Source organism: Wyeomyia smithii, chromosome 2 (assembly GCF_029784165.1).
Source record: "Wyeomyia smithii strain HCP4-BCI-WySm-NY-G18 chromosome 2, ASM2978416v1, whole genome shotgun sequence".
NCBI classification, from domain to species: domain Eukaryota; kingdom Metazoa; phylum Arthropoda; class Insecta; order Diptera; family Culicidae; genus Wyeomyia; species Wyeomyia smithii.
In genome coordinates, this window is record NC_073695.1 from 2,316,995 (window position 1) to 2,328,295 (window position 11,301).

At 38.8% G+C, this 11,301-nt stretch overlaps 1 protein-coding gene across 4 annotated transcripts in view; it reads right to left on the reverse strand.

Moving 5' to 3' along the window:
- Positions 1 to 11,016, reverse strand: part of LOC129725855 (capon-like protein) — a 61,768-nt gene extending 50,752 nt beyond the window's left edge. Inside the window, exon 1 of one of the 4 annotated variants that reach the window (XM_055682185.1) lies at positions 10,927 to 11,016. The gene's annotated coding sequence lies outside the window, so the exon portion shown is untranslated. Of the gene's footprint in view, positions 1 to 10,773; positions 10,826 to 10,926 lie in introns of those variants that run through there. The other 3 variants (XM_055682187.1, XM_055682189.1, XM_055682188.1) reach the window with 3 other exon arrangements.
- Positions 11,017 to 11,301: the final 285 nt, after the last annotated feature.

An 11,301-nucleotide genomic window follows, 5' to 3' on the forward strand; every position in this document is an offset into this window, starting at 1 on the left:
CAGTGTCGGGAATTGCACCATCGCCTCTAAGCGCTCCCTGAAGCTGCTGGGGGTGATGATCGATGACAAGCTCGCCTTCGGGAGCCATGTCGAATATGCCTGCAAGAAGGCTTCAATGGCTATTGCAGCATTATCTCGCATGATGTCCAATAGCTCAGCAGTGTACGGCAGCAAGCGGAAACTTCTAGCTAGCGTGACTTCGTCCATACTGAGATATGGCGGGCCAGTGTGGTCCAAAGCACTAGGTACTAGTAAACATCGGAGTAAGTTGGAAAGTACCTACAGGCTCATGTGCCTGAGGGTTGCGAGCGCGTATCGAACTGTGTCATACGACGCAATCTGCGTCCTGTCCGGCATGTTGCCTATCAGCATAGCCATTAAGGAGGACGTAGAATGCTTCGATCAACGTGACACAAGGGGCATACGAGGTACCAGAAGATCATTCTCGATGATCAGATGGCAGCAGGAGTGGTCCAATTCCGCGAAGGGTAGATGGACGCATCGACTTATTCCGGATGTATCCGGATGGGTCGGGAGGCGCCATGGAGAAGTGAACTTCCATCTGACACAGATTCTGTCAGGCCATGGTTGCTTTAGGCAGTATCTACACAGATTCGGGCATGCGGGGTCCCCCATGTGTCCCGAGTGCGCGGATGCGGAAGAGACTGCTGAGCATGTCTTCTTCGTGTGCCCTCGTTTTGTGCATGCGCGGAGCGACATGATGGTAGTGAGCGGGCCAGACACCACTCCGGACAACCTAGTTCGGAGGATGTGTAAAGACCCAAACATTTGGAGGGCGGTTTGTACAGCCGCCTCTCAAATAGTTTTAGAATTGCAAAACAGGCGACAGGTTGACCACCGACACGCCAGTGTTAGCTAACGGCCAGTCTCCAGGTTAGTTAGCTAAGTTAGCAAAAAGACCTAAAGAACCAAGAGGGTGCACAGAGCACAAAAGCCGCTCCCCGAAGCAATACCTAGCGGTGGTCCCGGGGAGTATTATGGGCTGGAGACTGAAGGGGTTTTAGTGGGTCCGGTCACTGATTCAAACCAACCCCACACTCCCTGAGGTTGGTCACCTCAGGGGTTTGGATGCAAATTTCCCCTTCACCTGAAACAAAAAAAAAAAAAAAAAAAAAAAAAAAAAAAAAAAAGGGCAGCGGATACCAATGGCAACGGAAGCGTCCACTACTGTGGCAACGGGGATACCGCAGCGGTTGACGTTGGTCTCAGCATCTATATAAGCAGGGCCAGCTGATGCAGTGTGGCATTTTAGTGAAATGCTGTCTCTGAGCGATAGCAGGCACACTAGCAAATGCATCCAATACAAGGAACGTTCTGGAAAGCTTTCCAGTGTTTATTTTCCACCAAGGAATACTTTATTTGCACTGCCAGTGATAACGCAAAGATGTGATCGGCATCTTATCAGACATTGAATTAAACAACAAATTGTCCTTTTAAGGATGAAATAAAAACCTAATTGAAGACTTAACCGTCTCTCTACCATGGTTACTCTAGAGCACCATAGGTTTGGATTCAAAAAGTCATCAGAAATATTTACCAATCCTACTCAAAATGCATAAATATGTTCTCGAACAATCAGTATATTGTTGAAGAATATATTCATGCATTTTGAGTAGCGACTTTTCGCATCTGAGCCCATGGTGCTCTAGAGTAACCATGGTAAAGAGAGGGTTAATATTTTCTCTTAACCCTCTAGTGCCCAATGCCGCCATTAGGCGGGCTTCAGTTGAAGTTCCGTAAAGCTTTAATAAATACTTAAAAAGTGTTTAAAATGGTTTATAATGATTTTATCGAAGTCCGTTTAGAAATTAATTTGGGCACTAGAGGGTTAAATCAATTTACACTTTCAAGAAATTTGGAACAGATACATATTTGGCTTCATCTTCGTGTCTCAGAACGTACTGAATTATCTTTTCCTTCAGTCATGAGCACTACATCCGTAAAGCTTTCATTATCGGCATAAAAATTAATTTTTCGCATAATCGAAATTCAAAAATTATCAAGTCCAAATCATGACAAGCAATAATATTATTGAGAATGGTCAATCCTTGTTGAAGCGCGAAATTTGACTGATCTGATTAGTCGTTAATATGATTGCTTCCCAAGCACGGTCGACAGAATCATAGACCTTGCCATTTCAAATTTGCTATTTGTCTGTATAAGAGTAAGGATGGGAAATATCGACTGAAATGGCTATCGATAATTATCGATGATTTCCTACTACTATCGATAGGTTTTTCATCCCTATATAAAAGCCTGTTTCAGTCGAAGCCGCTCATAATAGTTCTAGACAGCGGCAACAGCAGTCTTCCCTTAGCAGCAGCAGTAGCAGTACAGTAGATACCAGGCGGATAGCGGCCACAGCTGTGACACGGCAATGGATAGTGCACTAGTTGCAGCGGATCTCAGCATCGATAGCAGCTGATGCAGTGAGGCACTTTAGTGAAATGCAGTCTCTGTGCGACAGCAGGCACTAGTAGGGTGTTTGATCCTGGTTCGAACTAGTTTCAGCATTTTTCATGATACACTTGGGTTGATCTCAGCGTTTCTAATAAATGATGGCAGTTATGTATCAAGATTGACTTCTAATGTGAAAACACACTTATAACGAATATATTGTAGTACTCAAAACTGTATTTCAATGCCTGAATGATTTACTTTTCGATATTTAATGACAGAGAAATAATGATCCAGGTTCGAACGATGCTGATTGTGGTTTGAACCATTTATATAATCCTGGTTCGAACTACTGATTGAATCGAGCAAAAGTTTTTGAAGTAGAATACTTCTCTCAGGAAGTTCGGCTACATAGGGATGTGAAATGAAAATCTAAAACCGAAAAAAGTGAAAAATATGTCCAATTTCAAATGCTAATAAATCGGTTAGTATTCGATGGATTTCCTTCGTTCTTGCAGCAATAGATTGGAAAATCTTCTAAGATTCTTCCCAAAATAAGATAATGGTAATTTTATTATTCACACTATTGTACTATTGAAAATAGTCAAGCCTTGTCAAAACGAAAAATTCGACCTCTGATTGGTCGTTATATGCTTGCTTCCCAAGCACGGTCGACAGAATCATATACCTTGCAATTGAAAACATGCTGTTTGGCCTATATAAGAGCCTGTTTCAGCCGGAGCCGCTCATAATAGTTCTAGACAGCGACAACAGCAGTCGTCCTTCCTTAGCAGCAGCACTAGCCCTGTGGTTGGTCACCACGTCTCAGGAGCAGCGCGGTTTTTCTCAGCGTGTGTCGCCAGACAGCCATTATTCCCCCCGTGTTGGGGCAGCATGATAATTGCCATCAGGAAATCCAATTTCGGAAATCAAAATGCCTTTTCAAGGCAAATAAACAAGTCATTGAAAGTTAATAATTTTTGTCAACGCAAGCAAGCACTCTGTGTTGCATCCTAGCAATTCAAATTTGTCGCACCCGTCTAATTTACTGAATGTGAAATAGCTTCCACAGTGCATGTTGTCCGTGTATCTTAATTCCACCAATGTTAGGGCAGCTCAAAGGTTGTAATAAGCAACCGATTTTGAACCGCAACATGCTTTTTTCAAGGCAAATAAAAAAATAATTGAAGGTTAATAATTTTCTGGCACCAACACAAGCAGACATTCTGTGCGGGATGCAATCAAATTCTGTTGTAGTTGTCTAATTTTCACTTTATTTAGTAAACCCCCCACTGTAGGGGCAGCGCAAAGGCGCGATCAGCATAACCGACACTGAATAATTAACTGCCCTGTTAGTACGCATTCACAAAAGCAGTTAGTTCGACTATGCAGAGCTAATATGAAGTCGATTCAATCAATCAGTATAAACAGAATTTCGTCGTCTCCCAGCTGCCAAGTTGCAACATGATGCAACACGCAATAGCGAGCAAACGAAATCGCTTGATGTTACAAACCGCAATAAGATAAGATAAGATAAGATAAGATAAGATAAGATACGGGTTAAAACCGTTGCGTGTGTGACTGACACGCAAGCAGCCGGGTTAACTTTCTTGTAAAAGTATTCTACTTTAACCTTGCGGTCGTGGCTTTGCATACAACCTTCTTGTGTTTTTTTACTCCTCCAAATATGCAATATTCTTTCAAAGACTCAAACAAATACTGAGCGGATATGGATAACCCCTAATAGCATACTAATTTACCAAAAAGTTTTTAAATATTTGGACTGCTTTGACTGAAATATACAAAATGCGCAGCGACTCTAGCGGTGATATAAGGAAGCTTGCTAGTTCGAACCACGATCATCGGTAGTTCGAAGCAGGATCAAAAATATACTGTCATATTTTTGTTTAAAATTTATTTGAACTAACCTTTCAATTGAAAAAATGTTACAGGAATGGAATAATATTCATGTCTAAATATTTCAAAACTGTTCTTGCTCGAATATAATTGCTTTGGATACTATATAATAATGACGACGAACCAGGTCGTATATGAACTACCGAAGCCAAAATCAACGCTGTTTTAATTGTAAATAAATTAACTTAAGGCTGTAATTTTAATATGTAAAAAAATCCTATGTTAAGACAGATATCGAAGGCATATTATGCAATCGTTCTAATCTTAAATAACTGAATTTAATAAGATTATTCGGGATTTTTCGTAATAGTTCGAACCAGGATCAATTTTGGCATGGTTCGAACCAGGATTAAAAACCCTAAATGCATTCAATGAAAAGTTGACTCATTTTGACAACACATGAGCCGTCTAGTTTTGAGTGTTAAATCAGCTTTTCACTGTTTATTTTATCACAAGGAATACTTTATTCGCACTGTCAGTGATAACGCCAAGATGTGATCGGTATCTTATCCGATATTGAATTAAACAACAAATTAAAAAATGACTGACACGCAAGCAGCCACATTTTCTTGTAAAAGTATTCTACTTCATCCTTGCGGTCGTGGCTTTGCACACAACCCTCCTGTGAGATTTCTGCCTTGGCTTCTTTACATAATTTTTTTGTGTATTTTCATGCAAAACTAAATTTCCCCGAGTTTGAACATATTTCAACTTTTGAATTTTTGAGAAACCGGTAATTTTTTATGTTTTTTCGACGCCATTTTGTTTTAAGACCAAATATCAAAATTCTAAGAGTTTGTCCACATATTAGCATCCTTTAACCCATCTTTTGAAAAAACAGATCTTAAACCGGACAAAAACCGAGCTCAAAACGGTGATTCTACGAAACGGGTTTTGGCATAGTTTTAGTATATTTCACAAAGCAAAATAATATCGATTATTTCTGAGCATTAATGGTAATTCGCTAATGTCTTAAAGTGGTAGTCAAATTATATCTTATTTTGAGTAAAAAAAAAGTCTCAGAAATCGAATGGTAGGTGTCTGATCTACGTAAAATGTCAGCAGATAAACCTATTTTTGTATTGTAGGGGAATTGGGGCCCCCCTTGCGACTTTAACCACGTGGTCTTTTCGTTTGTCAAATGCCAAAAATTAGCTTAAATTTTTTAAATATTTATTATTTAACATTCAGTACATTCTATATTTCTGAAATGCAAAAGCTTTTGTTTTTGACTTGGTGGCAACAATAAATTATAAGTCAGGAAAAAAGACCACGTGGTCATTTCGTTAAATGTAAGGGAAAAAGTGCCAAAAAAAAAACATTAAAAATTGAATTTCGTGCTTTATGGACGGCCTTAAACAAAAAAGGGATGCCAGATTCGTGTTCAGCGCCCCAAAATTATGTGAATACCAAGTTTTTGTCGCATTTATCGACACTTTTTTCGCTTGGCCAGTCTTTGTATGAAGTCGCCCCACTGTGCATAGGTGCAACCTGTGCATTGCAAACGGGGACGCCAGGCAAAAAAAAAATATTTCAAACCCAAATTTAAATTTATATTTTATTGATTTCAAGTTTCCCTATCAAAGAGTAACAAAGAGACTGATTTGAGTGATTAGGCGAACATGATTGAGATTAATTTCCCAAACTGAAACTGTTAAAAACGATTATATATATTTCTCAATATAGTCTTTTTGAAACGAAATGACGTCTAGATTCCGTTGCGTGATTATGTCGGAAAAGCTGGGGAATATTGAGGAAAAGGCGCAAGCACTCCTCAATATTGGTAATTCTGGAACTGATGGAACACCAGGAAACAGGAAATTGACGTGTTTTGATGGCATTTCGAATTCGAATTGGTGATTTCCGGATTCTGCGAAGCTGTGAGAAACTTAAAAAAGTTCAAACACTTTCCAATATGGATACTTCTAGAACCGGGACTATGCCCAAAAACTGAAAATCACCATTTTGAAGCCTGATGTGGGACTTACAGTTTGCAGAAAGATAATAACGCTCAAAAGTCGGTATTTCCGTAAGCAGAGTGACATGTAGAGGAGAAAAATTCGCACAGCCTCGCTTTCGTTATAGCATTGGCCTCACTTTCGTGAATCATGATCACCTGACATCCCGCTCGGATTCGTGCCTAAGGAGTCATTGGCGACAGCGTGGAAGCACCAACAGGCATAAGGAGATGAAAAATAACAGCCCGTTTGGCATTGCATGGGTGTGCTGTCGTCAGTTGCTGTCGGACTGTGTACCGAACGGATGGGAAGCAGAAAGGGCTGCGCAATACAATGTGAGTTGGATTAGTTTAAAGTTTGCTGTCACCGAATAACAGTCATTTTCAGAAGCCTGGCTATAGCCATAAGCCAAAAATGATGGGACTAGTTGTACCCAAGTTCCAACCGTAATAGTTGAAGCGAGTAAAGGCGCTATATCCTCGGTTTTGAAACCCGAGCATGAGGAGGAAATACCTATGTTCCATCCCAGGAAATTGCTCAACAAAGAGTCTACTTTCTTAGCTTTGTCACTCCCAATGAATTATATGACTCATATTTAAATCTTACATACGGATCGATTGGTGCGGAATGTTTCCGTATATTGATTATATTATATTATATTGAGCTACACAGTAGGCCTGGCCGTTGACAAGAAAAATGAATGGAAATCATTTTTTTAATAAAAAAAAGGATGGATACCTTTTCCCAGGAATCTTTCAAGCACTGGCTGTGTTAGTGTAGACTAGACTAGACAGTGAATCGGTATTTTTCGATATTCTGCGGTATTCACCCTTTTTTCTATCTATAATTATTTACTGTTTGGCTATAAGATATTTTAAGTATATCTAAAGTGGGTAATTACCAGCGATTTTAAGACTTTAATGCGAATATTTCTAGAAAAGCACCTCCTTATCCACTTCAATCATCGCTTTTTAAACGCCGCAACTTGATATAACTAAAATTCTAGAGCAGAGTCCGAAATACGTTACAAAAAGTTGCTGAGGTTGAGCTATTAATAAAAAAAAATTGATCGAAAACATCGATCGAACAGGATAAGAGCTTTTGAGTTCTATCCATATAAAAAGAAATTTTATTTAAATGTATGATCCATCATGGCTCCGCAACAGTTTGGCTTGTCCCTGTCAAACTTAGCATTTCTTAATACAAAAAATGGTTATAGAATGGTAAACCAGAGATTGGCCCCTGATGGACAAAATGATCTTCATACAATCCGGTTTAAAATTATACATTCAATAGTAACACAGAATTTCAATTTTCAGGCTCAACCAATCAGACCTCAGTAACTTCTAAGCCACCATAAAAACATTAACTAAAATTTGATCCCGAGCAAGATTGGGTATTTAGCTAGTACATTGCTTTTTCGATTTTATCACGGTCAAAACAAATTTAACCGTGGGTTTAGCGAAATGATAAAAAATAGATTTTTTGTGTTGGATTCAATTGAAACTTATAATATTTTGAGTAAAATTATAGACTTTCGTAGTTCAATGGAATATAAGTTTAAGATACAAACGAATAAACAAAAATGCCGGGTCAAATAAATGTTGTGTGAATGAACAAAAAAATATTAGTTCATAATATTTTCCTTCATAGCTTGTCGTCAATTTTTTTCAAGGTAATACATACCCCACTGCCCATTCTTTAGCATAGTTAGGAGATTTTAATGCTTGTTTGAGTTAAATTGTGGAACCACTAGACTTTATAATTTTTAAATCGACATTCTATGAGCGCTAAACTGCAGGGCTATTTGAGCTATAAATAGATCTTTTTTCTAAACTGCTTGAATAATACAGTAACTGTTCGCTAACTGGGTGCTGTTTAACTGGGCTGCTTTTTAACTGGGCGTTCGCTAACTGGGCTATAGCCCAGTTAAGAAGCAGATGAACGTCAAAAATCAGCGTTTGGCATATTGCTGTCAAAACGAGATAGGGGCACATGAATAGTGAATTGAGATTGATTTTTTCAGTTCAATGGATTTTGGTTGTCATCACACATGCGATCCACTAGATGTTTATCTATTCGTTTCCAGGTCAAATAAATGTTTTATGAAAAGAATATGTTTCCAGGCAACGGTAAGTGCATATAAAGCACACGCAAGGCTAATAATTTATTTTTTCTCATTTTCTGTTCATCAGTCAGGATTCTTAGTGTATTGATTTGAAACATTTTCAAATTTTCGCTGAGAGTTTTGCCTAGCGCCATTACATCGAAATCCCCCTCGATATTTGACGACATTTGAAATGTCAGCCCAGTTAGCGAGCGACATTCGTTAACTGGGCTAGGCCCTCAGCCCAGTTAGCGAACGAACAGTGTACATTATGTTTGCTCCAAGGTCAATGAAATACGAATTTCACGGTTTGTTTTTCACAAAACTATTACACAAATAAATTGTAATAGATATGACACTTGGTTGCCCTATCCAGAAAATTTATCAAATAAATTGAGTTAATAAAACAATACACAAAAAGTTATACACATGTAAGGACACAAGGCACAAGGAAAAGTATGTTTCAAACACACTGCACAACTGAAAGTACATTATTCTTGATTTAAATGTTTTTTTTTAAAGCCTGATGAAAGCGAAAAAAAAGCGTGAGAAAATCGAGCGTGAATTTGGCGAAATCGACTGTTGATAAAATCGAAAACGCACTGTATATTATAAAGAACTGTTTTTAGTTATTTGCTCTTTCTTCTCGATTTTAGAAAATTAAAAAATTAAATTTTTCAAAAGCTCACGACCTTAATTGGGCATATGCAGCGTCGTCGCAACCGATATTATAAAACGGCCATTATCCAAACGTTGAGGTGCAGTCGCAAACACCACTAATTAACTTTTGAGCACCATCAATCGCTAACCCGTAAAACGAAAAAATTAACGCCGCTAATTGCTGCACATAAATTAGCGAAATTTTCTCTATGTCTATCGAAACTGTCTAGTGAACAGTTTACAGCTACAAGAGGTAGTTCACACTTATAGACAGAAAACAAAAGAAATTTTTCTTGCGTGTCAAGTATATATCGAAAACCACCTTTAGCCGCCTCAAAATCATCAGCGGCGGCGGCGCATAAAAAAGTGTTGACAGCGGCGGTTCGACGCCGCGGCGCACTCGTCTAATGCCTACATCCTACATATGATTCCATACCATGCAGGTTTCCATTAGAATTCATGCTGGTTCAATCAACAACACTCACACTGCGGTAATGGTAGGAGTTTCAAGATTGGTGTACAGCTTTGCGGTGACCTGGGCAACGTAGAACAAAGTCTTAAACTTAAACTGTTAACTAAAGTTGTACAGAAAATACCGTTCACCTTAATTTATATCAAATGACGTTTAATTAAAAAATTACTCATTTTTACCAGCCTACTTTGTATACTAAAGCTTTTATCTCATATAAATGTTTAAAAACAGGGCAACAGGTTCCCCCAGCAATATATGATATTCGATCTTTTTTTCTAACTAAATTAAATTAGTCCGTTGTAACCGATATAGGCTAATACAATCCTTGGCTATCGAAGCATCGGCAGCACACCCACAGCGGCGAGCAATTATCCGCACCAACACAAACAATACCCTCTATCTATCCAACCATCCGTCCGCTCTGGCGCTGGATGATGATGCTACTAAGCTGTTTGACCACATTTCACTCGACTTCGCTCCGCTGAACGGCTATGTTTCATATGATTAATATGAGATGATTGATAAGCAAACGTTACGTACGGTACGGTACTGTAGTGTAGTACACTGATTAGCACGAATAACTCAATTAAATCATATCCTGCAGGTTTTCATGTTCATGATTCTAGCCGCGCCTGCCTTGGTTGCGCTTTACCCTCCTGTTTTTGCTCTTCCTTCATTCGCAAGAACCAGCTAAAGGCATGAAATCTATTTTTGAAACATGCGATGGATATTTTAAAGAATGATCCAAAACTGATTTTGATTTATCTTGTCTCGCGATGTGATGATGGTTACAAACGTTGCCTGCCTTCCCTAGCGCACTTGGTGTGAGCTGGAAATACTCGCGTGACTGTTTTCAGCGTTTTCTTTATTTTTCTGCAAAATAAGCATTGCACTGCAGCAACTGTCGTCATACCAAGCAAAACTAATGCTAACTCAGTTCCTGTATGGTCGGTTCAACTAATAATAATACTGCCCAGCGTATATAAGGCCGATATGGTATAAACCTGGAAGCAGAATAAAACAGCTTCCGGTTTGATTGAATAAAAATCGAGTTATTTTTTCTCTCGCTTTTCCCATCCCAAGACCCCAGAACACAGCGTACATGATGTAGGTACAAGCAGCTAGCAGAACCTGGTTGGTTGTACGATACTGAACACTGAAGCTCAATAGTTCGATTTACGGTAAATAATGCACTTGGTTGTCGCTTTGCTCGCCCTTTTAACGCATTTAAACGCACATACACTTCACTGGTCATGTTCTCATAACAGTATGCACTTCTACAATAAGATGAATTGAACGTTCGGCAAACGAAAAAGTGAAACCATTTTATTTTCACTATGCATCTAGATCATGATAGCTATAACCAAATATAATTTAAAAGAAAAATTTAATACCGATATCAAACGCCGTGAACAACACCCATCTAACGCGACAAACTCCAGTTGACTGACTAAACCTACCAACCGATACTGAAAACTTCGCCCACAGCAGTGTTAGTGCAAACAAGCCTGTAGGGTGACTCGATTCTTCGCTTTTCGCATAAAAGTTGGTGTATTAAATTTTGATGAGCATGTAACTGTTGAAGGGGGAAGATTTTTCAAATGTTAATAGCTCCTAAACAACTGTACCGAATGCAATAGCCAATGTGTCGTTGGCTAGCTTAAATGTACAATATTTTTATGATGTGATAATTATCACAATATTCAGGTACAATATCCTTTTCCAGCTCAAATAGGATTGGCTCATTTTCCTTACGCAGACATTAATAA